The 16,211-nt window shown below is 37.9% G+C and overlaps 1 long non-coding RNA gene across 3 annotated transcripts in view; it reads left to right on the forward strand.

Annotated features, from left to right (window-relative positions):
* The window catches only part of LOC118146861 (uncharacterized), a 294,849-nt gene that overhangs the window by 125,963 nt on the left and 152,675 nt on the right, over positions 1 to 16,211 (forward strand). The window lies entirely within an intron of this gene.

A 16,211-nucleotide genomic window follows, 5' to 3' on the forward strand; every position in this document is an offset into this window, starting at 1 on the left:
TCAACATCTTTATTATATCCTACTAGCCTTGTAGAGAGTTGTAAGGATCTTTGAAATCTATTGAAAAAATGCGAAAGCCATATCAGTTATCTCAGGCCACAATAATGCCATGTCACACTCAACTACTAACTTCAGGAAAACACACAATAAATGTTATTTGCCTCATGAGTCTGAGATGTTTAGATGGTCTGGTCTGGGTTGGCGTACTTCTCTGGAGTCAGCTGTGGCTCATCTAGGCAGTTATGCTTGTTCTGGCTGGACTAGCTCATGAGTCTCAAAGTTGGCTGGCTGTTGGCAGATAGAGATAGTCTCAGTTGGAATGACTGTAGTGACTTGGCTCTGTCCCACATGTCTCTCTCATTATGCAGCAGGCTGGCCGAGGGATGTTCTCATGGAAATCTTAGAGGAGCAGAAAAACCCAGTCATGCAAGTACTTTTCAGCACTTGGCTTATGTTGCATTTGCTAAAATCCTATTGGCCAAATCAAATCACATAGCTAAACTCAGAGTTAGAGTACCAGGCTCCTACAATGTTTATGGGGAAGGTCATGGGTACATAGGGAAGAACTGAGTCTTTTTTTTTTTTTTAATGAAAACTACTACAAGGGTCTAATGAATTTTTAGCAGAATCAGAAAAGGAACCCAGTAGCCTTTAGAGTTCACTCCTCAAGCCATCTACACTCTAAAAAAATAATGTAACATTGTATTTCCTATGTCCTCATTGCTTTAATATATTGCATTATAGATCCAGGCTGCAGGAGCCAACATTTGCTAAAAATTGAACATGTGATCTTTGGTGACATATTCGTGCTCTTAATTATAACCATAAAACATGCTTCAAATTTGAATAGGATAGTGCCAAAGCAATGCTGCCTGAATTTATAATTCTCTTTCAAATAGTATGTTGGCCCAACTCATCCAGTGCCTAGTGATTTTGTGGTTTAGAAGTTTGTTTTCTGGAATTCGATGCAGCTGCTCTCTCTGAGTGAAGATCCGTGGGGAAAGGTGGATAAACACATAGAGCTTCTGAAAGCTATCCCAGATCTCTGAAAGTCAGCCCTCAGCTTAATGTCTGGGTCAGAAGTTTAACGAAGTTAGTCTTTAGTAATTGTTCATGTGTTTTCAAAGAGGCTCATTATCAACACTCACAACCTGGTTTCAGTCCAATAGAGCTTTATGAGGCTAAATTCTAAACAGCATCAAAATACCTAAGAATAAAAAGCTCAGCCTGTAGAACTGATGCTTACAACTGGTTGCACAGAAGGTATTTGTAAGACCAATTAACAGTATTTTATTACGTTGATTCACCAAAACACCAAAGGCATTCAAAACCACTCAGTCTTTTTCCTTAATTCACGAACAACAGTAAACCAAGCACATACAGGTTAAGTGCTCTGAAGTTACATAAAAGACCTAAACCTGCTGTGCAAATCACAAAAATTGTTAGTTCTAAAACACTTTCATTTCCCTACAATAATTCTATAAATTGTATTCCTATTCGTCACACCTAGTTTTTGCATTTTTCTTTCGACTTACCTCTTCTTTCCTCTACATTGCTACTAAAAGATCCTCAGGATTCTCTCCTGGGTTCTTTTAGTTATCACTAAAAAACTTCCCCTTAAAAAATCTCTATCACTCCTATGAGTTTAAATACTTACTGTCTATAGTTTATAGTTTCTCAACTCCTAAATTTGTATCAGTGACCCAGTGACATAGCAAGCGTGGGACAAAAGAGGAAGCAGTCCCCAATGTAGGCGACAAAGAGATGCTAACCTATAGATAATATAAAATAATAACAAAATGGACTAAAAGTCAGTCTTCTTATTATCACCATTTGCTGAAAATTTTTAGCAAAATCAGTAATAAAACATTCCTCCCTGGGTGGGGAGGAAGATCTTGTTGGATCAGGTTCTAAGCAATTCCTATGGCGATTGTTGAGTCTCAACAACATACATGTAAGCTTTAAATTAGTACCTTTTAATTTCATACCACTTGTATAGGAGTCTCCAGAGACACAGAAGCAATAGAGGATAGATATATAAAGAGATTTGTTGCAGGAATTGGCTCATCTTCTCAAATATCCTCAAATGAATCTATGAGTTCAAAGCAATACAATTCCAAGTCTTAACAGAATTTTGTTTATTTTCTACTAACGTGATTCTTAAGCTAAGAAAATAACCATTACATATTTGAAAAAATACAATTATGAAAGATATGTTTCCATCAAATATCAGCTTATACTATAAGGCTACTGTAACTTAAAAAACTGGGTTTGTTGGCATCGAAATAGTAAAATTGATCAGTGGAACATACTACAGACTCTAGGAAGAAACGTAAATCATATACGGAAATTTATTGTAAGATTAATTGAGCACTGCAAATCAGGAGCTAAAGTAAGGTATATGTGACACCACTAGGGTCTTAGCTTACATCATCTTCTCCTGACCTCTGATTGCAGCCCTGCTCTGGTACACAGTTCTGCACAGGTTTTGACCTCTTCGCTTTTAGCTCCTCATCACAAGTGTGCTTTGAGTTATCTCTTGCTTCCGGCCCTGGGGCTTCTCTGATAATCCCACAAGTCCATTTGACCCTGATACATGTCACGTGAAGAGGTATGGGAACTAATGGATTAATACCCCTTTCTTTTGTGTCTCAGAGGAATGATTCTGAGCCTGTTGTCATAAGGCATCGCAAAATTTCCCTTGCAGGGTAACCAGGAAGCTCAAGTGGTGGCATGCTAGATAATGCTTGAATTGGCTTTTGTTTGATGCCTGTCACTCACTTCTGTCACTTGAGAACACATTCTTAAGAAAATATTTGACCTTTTTCTCAGCTTTGCTTTTGGGAAGAACCCATGTGAAGTCAGGTAGACTATGCAATAAATGATGCTGACAAATTGGCTATGGATTGTGAAAAGAGTAAATGTATCTCTACACATAAACAAATTCCACAAAAGTTAAAAAATTAAATGTAACAATAAAACCAAAGAAAATATGAAAATATTTGAAAACATTACCAAAGCGGAGGCTCCGTCTTCCATGTCCACTTTTGTCTGTGTATTTTTCAGGCTCTCTTTGCCTGAAAATGTCAATGTTACTGCATTTGCCTATTGTCCAAGATATTCATCAAAATATCTTGTTTGCTAAAGGCTCATTCTCATTTCCAGTGTTACACATTTATTCTCTTCTACACATCCTTCTTGTATTACAATTGGATTTTGGGTAGACAGTAGAAATAAATGCTTGCATTTAATCTGCTATCTGAATCTATACTATTTTCAATTTTACATTAGTTATGTCTATAATTAACTGCAGAGAGCAGTATTAAAAAGTCTAATTTAGAGTCTCTGACAAGTAGAATTGTATCAAACTATGAAGATTTCTATTCAGTAATTAAGCTATTCTCAATTGTCCTCCTGAGGCAAAAATGTCACCTTATGTTGCACTTTCTCCCAGCATTTTTAGAGTGGGAAAGTACTGAGAAATCATTTAGTATCTAGATGTCCAAGGTATGGTTTGTTGACCAAATTAGCCTATGCATCCTTGTTGTGGCTCCTCTGGGAATCTTTCCATTTAAGGAGATTATACAAATTGGCATTCATGTGCTAGTAGACTAGCAGTTTCTATCTACCCATATTGACCATTTAAAATTACCGATTGGCAGGTTGAATTAAAGAGTAAGTGGTAATTATTATGTGGTTTAATTTAATGTAATAAAATTTTATAAAAAATTTATGAACAAACAAATTCCTCCTGCAAAAATCTCCATATGCATTTGACTGATGTTTAATTGTGTGTGATATGTCCATGCTAAGCATACATTTCCAGGGTCATCATTACATCAGTTAATATGGTCTACGTTCACATAGATATTTAAGTGGCTCACCTTTAAACACGTTGTATTTCTAATTATCAAAACCCTTCATTTCATCTGTACCAACATTATGACCCTGAGAGTGAAAGGTTTTCCTTAGATTTCACTTGAAGACCGGTTCTAAAGGTCTCATTTTGTAATTCAGAAAAAAAAGTCAGAAAACTCTATGTATTGGCTTCATTTACTCAGACATAGAATTTTTAGCATGAAGTGTGTGCTGTTAAATAGAAAAAGGCATGGAACAATTGAGGCTTACATTATTTTTAAAAAAGCTTTTTATTTTGAAATAATTACAGCAAAAGAAGTTGCAAGGCTAAAATGCAGAAGTTCCCCCTACTGTTTACCTAGTTTCCTCTGGTGGTTACATTTTATGTAACTACAGGACAATATCAAAAGTAGGAAATTGACATTGTTGTGCTTGGGTAGTTCTGTGTCTTTTATCACAAGTGCAGATTTGTGACGACTGCAATCAAGAAAGAGAACTGTTCCGTCACTACAAAGATCTCCATCCTATTCCCTTTCACACTCACTCCTTCTTCCTTACATTACCTCTTTCTCTTAATCATCCCTAAGTCCTGCAACCCCTAATCTGTCCTCTATATTTACATTTTTATCATTTTGGGAATGTTATTACAGTATGGGACCCTTGGAGATTGGCTATTTTCCCCCACATAGCCTAATGCACTTGAAAACCATCCAAGTGATTGCATGTATCAATAATTCTTTTTATTTTTGTTATTGTTTAGCATGGATCATTCTTTTTATCCCATGTATAGACTGTAGTTTAACCACTCACCCATTGCACAACACTTTACTTCCATCTTTCGGTGATTGCAAATAAAGCTGCTATGAACAGTCATGTACAGGTTTTATATGGATATAAGTTTTTATTTCTCTGGGATAAATGCCCAAAATGAGATTGTGGTGTTATGTGGTAAGTGTATGTTTAGTTTTAAAAAGAAACTTCCTAACTTTCCATTTTACATTCCTGTAAACAATGTATGAAAGATTTAGCTTGTCAGGATCCTTGCCAGAATTCTGTACTGTCATGATTTTTATTTTAGCTTTTCTGATAGGCTTATCATTATATCTCATTGTGGTTTCCTTTGCATTTCTCTGATTAATAGTGATGTTGAATATTTTTTCTGGTACTTATTTGCCATCCATAGACCCTTTTCCAGGAAATCTCTCTTTATATCGTCTGTTCATCTTGTTCATCTTCTTCTTCTTCTTCTTTTTTTTTTTTTTGAGATGGAGTTTCGCTCTCGTTACCCAGGCTGGAGTGCAGTGACATGATCTCAGCTCACCGCAACCTCCGCCTCCTGGGTTCAAGCAATTCTCCAGCCTCAGCTTCCTAAGTAGCTGGAACTACAGGCGTGTGCCACCATGCCCAGCTAATTTTTATATTTTTAGTAGAGACGGGGTTTCACCATGTTGACCAGGATGGTCTCGATCTCTTGACCTCATGATCCACCCACTTCCCAAAGTGCTGGGATTATAGGCATGAGCCACAGTGCCTGGCCTGTTCATTTTCTAATTGCATTGTTTGTGTTTTTTATAGTTGAGTTTTATGATCATTTAATATTCTAGATATGAGTCCTTTGTGAAATATGGGGTTTGTAAATGTTTTCTCATAGTTTATGGCTTGTTATTTAATTCTTTTATCAGATTCTTTTGCAGAGCAAAATATTTTCATTTTGATGATGTCCAATTTACCAATGCTGCTTTTCTATGGATCATGATTTTGGTGTAAAGTTCAAAAAATTTTCTAGATCCTGAAGATTTTCTCCTATACTTTTTTTTCTAAAAGTTTTATAGTTTTATGTTTAATATTTTGATCTATGATCCATCAGTGTTACTTTTATATAAGGGATGCAGTTTAGATTGAGGTTTATATTTTTGCCTATGAATGTCCAATTGCACCACTCTTATCTGTGGAAAAGAATACCCTTCCATGGAAATATTTTGCAGTTTTGTAAAAAATTAGTACTAATCACCTGCTGTTTTAGTTACTGTAGCCTTATCGTAGAATTTGAAGTTGAGTAGTGTGAGGCCTTCAGCTTTATTCTTTTTGCTTAGGATTGCTTTGGGTATTCAGGCTCTTGTATGATTCCATATGAAATTTAGAATAGTATTTTTCTAATTCTGTGAAGAATGATGTTGGTAGTTTGATAGAAATAGCACTGAATCTACACATTGCTTTGTGCAGGATGTCTATTTTAACAATATCAATTCTTCTGATTTATGAGCATCGAATGTTATTCTGTTATTTGTATCATTTTAAATTATTTTAGCAGTGTTTTGTAGTTCTCTTTGTACAGATCTTTCACATCCTTGGCTAGTTGTATTCCTAGGTGTTTTATTTTCATTGTAGCTATTGTAAAAGTATTCTTGATTTGACTCTATGCCTGGGCATTATTGATGTATAGAAATGCTAAAGTAATTTTTGTACATTAATTTTGTATCCTGAAACCTCACTAAAATAGTTTATCAGTTCTAGCAGCTTTTTGCTGAATCTTTAGAATTTCATAAGTATAGAATCATATTGTCAGCAAAGACAGATAGTTTGACTTCTTCTTTTTCTATCTGGATACCTTTTATTTCTTTCTCTTGCTTGATTGCTTTGGCAAGCACTTCCAGCAATATGTTGAATAGGAATAGTGAGAGTGTGCATCCTTGTCTTGTTCCAGTTCTCAAGGAAATTTCTTCCAGATTTTGCCCATTCAGTATGATGTTGGCTGTGGGTTGGTCATAGATGGCTCTTATTATTTTAAGATACCTTCATTTGATGCCTTACTAGTCTGTTGAGGGTTTTTTTTTTTATCATAAAGAGATGTTGAATTTTCTCAAAAGCTTTTTCTGCATCTATTGAGATGATCATATGGTTTTTGCTTTTAATTCTTTTTGTGTGGTGAATCGTAATTATTGATTTGCCTATGTTTAACTAAACTTATATCCCAGGATTGAAGCCTACTTGATCATGTTGAATTAACTTTTGGATGGGCTGCTGGGCTCAGTTTGCTTGTTGGGAACTAGAGCAAAGGTGACTCTTGTTATGCTTTAGCAAAGAGACTAGTGGCATTTTGCCCCTGCCCTAGAGATGTATGGAACTCTGAACTTGAGAGAGATGATTTAGCGTGCCTGGTAGAAGAAATTTCTAGGCAGCAAAGCAATCAAAAGGTGATTTGGGTGCTGTTAAAAGCATTCTGTTTTACAAGGGAAATGTCACAAAAGTTCAGAAAATTTGCAGCCCAATGATGCAGTAGAAAAAAAAAAGGAATTTTCTGAGGAGAAATTCCAGCTGGCTTTAGAAAACTGCATAAGTGGCAAGGAACCTGCTGTTAATCCCCAAGACCATGAAGAAAATGTCTCCAGGGAATGACAGAGACCTTCATGGTGGCCCAGAAGGAAAAAGTGTTTTGTGGACCAGGCTCAGGGTCTCTGTGCTGTGTGCAGCCTAGGGACTTGGTGCACTGTGTCCCAGCTGCTCCAGTTATGGCTGAAAGGGGCCAACATAAAGCTTGGGCTGTGGCTTCGGAGGGTGGAATCCCTAAGCCTTCACAGCTTCCACATGGTGTTGAGCATGTGGGTACAGAGAAGTCAGGAACTGAGGTTTGTGAACCTCCACCTCAATTTAATGTATGAAAATGCCTGGATTCCCAGGCAAAAGTTTGTGGCAGTGGTGGAGCCCTCATGGAGAAACTCTGCTAGGGCAGTGTGGAAGGGAAATGTGGGTTTGGAGCCCCCACACAGAGTCCCTACTGGGTCACTGCTTAGTGAACTGTGAGAAGAGGGCCACTGTCCTTCAGACCCCAGAATGGCAGTTCTACAAACAGCTTGCACTGTGCATCTGGAAAAGCCACAGACAATGCCATCCTGTGAAATCAGCCAGGTGGGCGGCTGTACCCAGGAAAGCCACAGGGGCAGAGCTGCCCAAGACCATGGGAACACCCCTCTCCACCTCTTGCGTCAGCATGACCTGAATGTGAGACCTGGAATCAAAGGAGATCATTTTTGAGCTTTAAAATTTGATTGCCTCTCTGGATTTTGGACTTGCATGGGATCTGTAACTTCTTTGTTTTAGCCAAATTTTCCCATTTGGAATGACTGTATTTACCTGTACTCCCATTGTATCTAGGAATTAACTAGCTTACTTTTGATTTTACAGGAGGAAGGGACTTTCCTTGTCTCTGATGAGACTTTGGACTGTGGACTTTTGGGTTAATGCTAAAAAGAACTAAGACTTTGGGGGACTGTTGGGAAGACAAGATTGATTTTGAAATGTGAGGACATATGATTTGGAGGCACCAGAAGTGGAATGATATGGTTTGAGTGTCCCCACCCAAATCTCAACTTGAATTATGTCTCCAAGAATTCCCATGTGTTGTGGGAGGGACTTGGTGGGAGGTAATTGAATCATGGAGGCCAGTTTTTCCTGTGCTATTTTTGTGATAGGGAATAAGTCTCATGAGATCTGATAGGTTTATCAGTGGTTTCTACTTTTGCCTCTTCCTAATTTTTCTCTTTCTGCTACCAGGTAACAAGTGCCTTTTGCCTCCTGCCGTGATTTTGAGGCCTCCCCAGCCATGTGAAAGAATAACATCAATTCAACCTCTTTTTCTTCCCAGTTTCAGGTCTGTCTTTAACAGCAGCATGAACATGGACTAATACATGGCACAATTTGGCTGTGAACCCATCTGGTCTAGTGCTTTGTTTTGGTTGTCGGTTTTTTATTAGTGATTCAGCTTCAGACCCTAAATATTGGCCTATTTAGGGTTTCAGTCTCTTCCTTATTCAATCTTGGGAGACTGTTTCCAGGAATTCATCCATGTCCTCTATATTTTCTGGTATTTTGCATAGAATTGTTTATAGTAATCTCTAAAGATCTTTTCAATTTCTGTGAGGTCAGTTGAAATGTCATCTTTCTTATTTCTGATTGTACTTAGTTAGATCTTCTCGTTTTTTTTTTTCTTTGTTAATCTAGCTCTTAGTCCACCATTCTTTGTTGGTTTGTTTGAGCAACAAATTCTTAATTTCATTGACCTTCTGCATTTATTCTGCATCTCAGTTTCATTCAGTTCCTATCTAGTTTTAGTTATTTTTTTTTCTTCTGTAGCTTTGGAATTGATTTGTCTTTTTTCCTAGACTTCTTTTTTCCTTTAAGGGCAATGTTAGATTAGTAATTTTTCTAACATCTTGATGAAGGCTTTTTAGGGCTATACACTTAATGCTGCTTTAGCTGCATATCAGCAATTTTGGTAAGTTGTTTCCCTATTATTATTAATTTGAAATTATTTTTAAATTTCTGTCTTAATTTTGATGTTCATCCAGGAGTTATTCTGGAGCAAGTTGTTTAATTTCTATGTATTTATGAAGTTCTGAGAAATCTCCTTGACATTGATTTCTATTTTTATTGCACTTTAGTTGAAGAGAACACTTGGTATGATTTCAGTTTGTTTGAACTTATTGAGATCTTGTTTATGAACAACCATGCGGTTGATCCTAGAATATGTTCCATGTACAGATGAGAAGAATGAATACAGTTGAGTGGAGTGTTCGGTAGATTTCTATTAAGTCCAATTGTTAAGTATCAAGTTTAAGTCCAGAGTTTCTTTTTTAGTTTTTTTGTCTTGCTGATCTGTCTTAACACTGTCAGTGGTATGTTGAACTCTCCCAATATTATTGTGTGGATGTCTAAGTCTTTTTCTAAGCCGAAAATAACTTGTTTTATGAATAAGACTGTTCCAATGTTAGGTGGTTATATATTTAGGATACTTAAGTCTTCTTGCTGAATTGTACCCTTTTTCACTATGCCCTTCATTGTCCGTAATTTTTATTGGTTTAAAGTCTAATTTAGCTTATATATGAACAGTAATTCCTGCTTTTTATTTTTTGTTTGCATGATAGATATTTCTTCATCCTTTTACTTTGAGCCCATGGGTCTTATTACACATTAAATGAGTTGCCAGGGTTATGTATTAGGCTCTTTATGTGTAGGTAAATTCTTTTGCTTGATTTCACAGGTGTGTATATTAACAAGATAATATATAATATTTGATCTTATAGTTTGGGCTGCAATCTGGTTAACATGCTTCAGTAATAGCTGGTAGCTGGGCTAATATTCAGCTTTCTGGCTCTTGTGTACATTCAAAACTTTGCTTCTGTGCTCTGTGGTACCTCTCTGGCTGAGGAAGACAGATGTCTCATTGTTGCCACATGACAATGGAAGTTCAGGTTTCCTACTTGGCCTTCATATAGACCTAAAGAGAGAAGGAAGGTCTGCTAGTTACTGCTTGGTAGGTATGGTTTTTTAGGGTCTTCACTAACTCTCTGCTGATATCATATTTGTTAGAAGGAGCATGGATACCTTGTTTATTTTTCTTTCCATGTGGCTTTCTATGATATTGCTGAAAGGTGGCCTCATTAGTGCTGAATAGTGATTAAAGTCTTTCCACCAGGCTTCTCTGACTCCACCCCTGCATGAACACAGAGGATTGAAAGTCTCTACTCTCTATTTTTCCTTCATGAGAGCATGGTATCAGCATTTCATTACCACCCAATAGGGATGAAAGCCCCAGCTTGTACTCTGCCTTCTCTGATACCACCCTAGAAGAGGGATTATAGAGCTTCATTATAACCTGATATGAAATAGGAGTCTAGGTTCTTCATGTGGTCTTTTCTGGAGGGGTGGTGTGTGACTACTGTTTTTTTCTGTAGTATTTAGCTGATTATAACAGTTATACTGTTATAAAAGTTTTCTGTTATATAAGCTAAGGTTCCTCTTTTCTGGCCATCTATTCATAGAGAGAGTCAGCTTTCCTTGCACTCTTTTTTTTTTGGAGGGGGTGGGGGTAGGGCTATGCCTGTTGGTATTTCTAGGACCCTGTTTCTCTAACACTTAGTTTCTGATATACAAGGTAAAGAAACTGAGCCACACACTGATATGTAGTTCCTGAAGTCCCCAGATCCTTAGTGGGTTTGCCTTCCTCTTTCTACTTTTCAGTCTTTTCATATTTGTTTATATGTAAATGACCAAGGATTTTTACTGTACTTAGAAAGAAACATACATCTACATGAATTATTAACAACCAGAAAATAAAAACGGTAATAATCATCCCTTTCACTTAACATATTTTAGATTTTGGTTGTGTGCTAATAATGTTGTCCATATAACTACTTAGAGAAGGAAAGACAAGTGAGCAGAAACCAAATGGAAATAACCAACAATTTTTTTGTTTAAAATTATTAACAGGCTATTATAAGCATTGACTATGGACTAAGGCAGCAGGAATTCCCAACTCCTTTTTAACTGGTTAGAAATCTAGATGCTCACTTTAGAGGCCTCTTCTATAGCTAGGAGTCCTACATAACATAGTTTTGGCTAAAATGACATAAATAGAGTATAGAGGTCATATTTTGGAAAGGCTTTGGCTTTCCTTGAAAATTGAGGACAAATACAGCTAGTTATGACTATTTCCCGCCGCCTTTTTTCTCCCTAGTAACATGAGATGGTTATAGCTACCATCTTGCAATCTTAGAGGAAAGGTCAAGAGATCATAGAGATTTCATACCCTGTATCAGCAAATAATAAACTTTTTTTTTGTAAAGACACATAAATAATTTATGTTTTGTGTGCTATACCATTTCTGCCAGAAATAGTAAATTTTGTTATATTTTTATGAAAGCATCCATACACAATACTTAAATAAATAGATGTGTCTGTGTTCCAGTAAAACTTTATTTCCTAAAATGGATAATATTGGATAAATGGGATATAGTTTGCCAAACTCTCCTTAATATTATTTAGCAGCTGAACAAGTGTCAGCAACTGCTTACATGTAGACTTCTTGTTATAAGAGAAAAATAAAGCTGTTTTTATTTAAGCCATTATAGCTGAGGTTTCTTACTTGTAGCTGAATGTATTATTGATCCACAGCCAATATGTAATGTCTCAAATTTCCCACTAGGGTTCTTATGAAGATCCAAATTTTTGAAATTCACAGCATAGAAAATTAAAAGTAACCCTTTCAAAGATTGCATTATACAAATGATGGCCTACTCATTCATTTTCCATTTCATAAAATAGCATTACCTGGTAACTTCTAAGAAGAAGCTGAAAAGATATTTTGTCCTTATCTTCCCACCTTTATCTGTCTCAAGTAATCTAAGTAATTTATAAAACTCAACAACTGTACCTTGATCGCATGAATATACTTAATGTGATGGTCAGAATACTTTTTCTGTCTCTGCCTTTTTCCATATAGAAACACATGACATAAGTATAGTTTATGACAGACAGAAACACACAGACACACAAGTTCTGCATCCAGTGGAAAATTCTAACTTCCAGGAAGCAGTGGGACAGCCAGTGAGTGATGCTGGGTGTATGCGGGGAAGTCATCTTGTCTCTTCCATTCTAGTGATAGAGTACAGTCCTGACTTGTGTTAAACACTAATCAAAGATATTAACATTACAAAAATACCTTGATATAGGTCTTTCCTATAATCATGTTAGAACACACACACACAGACACACACACACACACACACACACCGATTACCTGGTCTCTGACTTTATATTTTTATTTGTTTCATCAACTTTTATTTTAAATTCCAGTGTACATGTGAAGGATGTGGAGGTTTGTTACATAAGTAAACGTGTGCCATGGTGGTTTGCTGCACAGATCAACCCACCAGCTAAGTATTAAGCCCAGCATCCATTAGCTAGTCTTCCTGATGCTCTCCCTCCCATCTTGCCCCTCCTCTGACAGGCCCTAGTGTGTGTCATTCCCCTCAATGTGTCCATGTGTTTTCATTGTTCAGCTCCCATTTATAAGTGAGAACATGTGGTGTTCGGTTTTCTGTTTTGTGTTTGCTAAGGATAGGGGCTTTCAGTTCCATTCATGTCTCTGCAAAGGACATGATCTCATTCTTTTTATGGTTGCATAGTATTCCATGGCATGTATGTACCACATTTTCTTTATCCAGTCTATCATTGATGGGCATTTGGGTTGATTCCATGTCTTTGCTATTGTGAATACTGCTGCAATGAACATACATATGCAAATATCTTTACATTGCAATGATTCATATTCCTTTGGGTATATACCCAGTAATGGGATTGGTGAATCAAATTTTATTTCTGGTTCTAGATATTTGAGGCATCATTACACTGTCTTCCACAATGCTGAACAAATTTACATACCCACCAACAGCATAAAAGTGTTTCTTTTTCCTCACACTCTTGCCAGGATCTCTTGTTTCTTGACTTTTTAATAATCACTATTTTGACTGGCATGAGATGATACCTCATTGTGGTTTTGAGTTACAATTCTCTAATGATCAGTGATGTTGAGCTTTTTTCATGTTTGTTGGCTATAGGAATACTTTCTTTTGAGAAGTGTCCGCTCATGTCCTTTGCCCACATTTTATGGGATTGTTTTTTTCTTGTAAATTTGTTTAAACTCCTTGTAGACTCTGGATATTAGACTTTCACTGGATTGATAGGTTGCAAAATTTTCCTCCCATTCTGTAGGTTTTCTGTTCCCTCTGATGATAGTTTCTTTTATTGTGCAGAAGCTCTTCAATTTAATTAGATTCCATTTGTCAATATTTTTTGTATGAAATCTTTGCCCATGCCTATGTCCTAAATGGAATTGCCTAGATTTTCTTCTGGGTTATTTTCTTTTTGTAGTTTTAGGTTTTATGTTTAAGTTTTCAATCTATCTGGAGTTAATTTTATATACAGTATAAGGAAATGGTCCTGTTTCAGTTTTCTGAATATGGGTAGCCAGTTGTCCCAGCACCATCTATTAAATAGGGAATCATTTCCCTATTGCTTGTTTTTGTTGGGTTTGTGGATGATCAGATGGTTGTAGATGTATGGTCTTATTTATGAATCCTCTATTCTGTGGAATACATATTTCCAAGCATCTAATAATATTCATTGTTGGTGAGGGCACAGTGAGATTCTCATGTTACTTTTAGAAATATAAAGGAGCACAAGGTTTTTTTTAAACAACTTGGTTATTGGTATCAAACCATTAAAGATGTTTCTATGCTGTAAGCCATTTGCTCTGCCTTTTAGAAATGTTATTGTGTAAATAATTATAATGCAAACATAGTTTTCTATAGGAAGCATTCACTGTAACAAGAACAATATTAAATATTAGAAACAAACTGGAGGAGGATCCAAGATGGCGATTTAGGAACAACTCAGGATTGTAGCTCCCAGTGAAAGCGCAGAGGGTGAGTGGATGCCACATTTCCAGATGGATATTTATTGCCAACAGACTGGCAGATTCCCAGGTGGAGGAGCCCCACAGGTGGCCAGCACAGCTATTTTGCCAGCGCTCCAGGGCAGCAGTTCTCCGTACAAAATACACTGGTCTGGTTGCCATTTTAAGCTGCTGATTGTAGCTCCAGGAAGGCAGAGTTGCCCACTCATCTGATTAAATGGGACAGAAACAGGGAGCCAGGCCAGGAGATTCCTGGGCAGCGCCATTGTTTCAGCTGGCACAGTGGGTCACAGCATAGGAAATCACACAGATCCCAGTGTCTATCAACAGGAGACTGGAACACCTGGGAGAGAGTCAACTGTTCAACTTAAAAAAAAAGGGCTCTGAGGCAGGGAGCCAGGTGATCAGGCTTGGTGGGTCCCAACCCTCCCCCCACACAAAAAAACAAACAGCAATTGGAAATGCCCTGGGTTGAGAGTTTCACAGCAAGCACAGCTCAACCCAGGATGGTCCAGCTCTGTGGGGGAGAGGCGTCCACCATTACCGAGGCACTCCACCCCAATGGAGGTAGTCCACGATTGCTGAGGCAGCCCGCTGTTGCCGAGGCAACCCACCACTACAGAGAGAGTCTGCCATTACAGAGGTGGGCCACCATTGCTGAGGCAGTTCTAACCACAGCCATATAAATAGGACAGCAGGGAAGTTCACATGGCAGTAGGGCTGAGCCCACAGCGGCTGAGCAAAGCCTCTGCAGGCAGACAGTGACTAGGCTGCCTCCTTGCTGGGCAGGGCAGCCCTGAAAAAAAAGGGAGCAGCACAATGGAAACTCATAAATAAAGCCATGATTCCCTGGGACAGAGCACCTGGGGAAAGAAAAAGGGATTTATGAGTTTTGCTTCAGTAGACTTAAACGTACCTGCCCAGCAGCTCTGAACAACAGAGCTCACAGCTCAGCACTTGAGCTCCTATAAAGGATAGACTATCTCCTTAAGCAGCTCCCTGACCCCTGTATATTCAGAGTCACTTCACAAAGGACTGATCAGACTGACATTTGGTGGGCATCATTCTGGGACAAAGATAGCAGCAGAAGAAACTGGTAGCAACCCTTACTGTTCTGCAGCTGCTGCAGGTGATCCCCAGGCAAGCAGAGCCTGGAGTGGACCTCAGCAGTCCTACAGCAGAGGGGTCAGACTGTTAGAAGGAAAAATAAGAAGCAGAAATAACTTCATCATCAACTGGCCATCCACTCAGAGACCCAATCTGAAAATAAGCCAACTACAAAGACAACAGGTGGATAAATCCATAAAGATTGGAAGAAACCAGTTCAAAAAGGAGAAAAACACCCGAAACCAGAACACCTCTCCTCCTACAAGGGATCACAACTCCTCACCAGCAAGGGAACAAAGCTGGATGGAGAATGAGTGTGATGAAATGACAGAATCAGACTTCAGAAGGTGGGTAATGAGAAACTTCTGTGAGTTAAAAGAACATGTTCTAACCCAATGCAAAGAAACTAAGAACCTTGAAAAAAGATTTGAGGAAATGCTAATGAGAATGGACAACTTAGAGAGGAATATGAGTGAATTGATGGAGCTGAAAAACACAACACAAGAACTTCGCAAAGCATGCACAAGTTTCAACAGCCGAATTGACCAAGCAGAAGAAAGGATATCAGAGGTAGAAGATCAACTCAATGAAATAAAACGAGAAGGCAAGATTAGAGGAAAAAAGTGCAAAAAGGAATGAACAAAGTCTCCAAGAAATATGGGACTATGTGAAAAGACCTAATCTACGTTTGATAGGGGTACCTGAATGTGACAAAGAGAATGAATCCTAGCTGAAAAATACTCTTCAGGATATTATCCAGGAAAACTTCCCCAAGCTAGCAAGGCAGGACAATATTCAAGTCCAGGAAATACAGAGAACACCACAAAGATATTCCTCAAGAAGAGCAACCTCAAGGCACACAATTGTCGGATTCACCAGAGTTGAAATGAAGAAGAAAGTGCTAAGAGCAGCCAGAGAGAAAGGTCAGATTACCCATAAAGGGAAACCCATCAGACTCACAGCAGTTCTCTAGGCAGAAACCCTACAAGCCAGG

Source organism: Callithrix jacchus, chromosome 13 (genome assembly GCF_049354715.1).
Source record: "Callithrix jacchus isolate 240 chromosome 13, calJac240_pri, whole genome shotgun sequence".
Taxonomy (NCBI): Eukaryota; Metazoa; Chordata; class Mammalia; order Primates; family Cebidae; genus Callithrix; species Callithrix jacchus.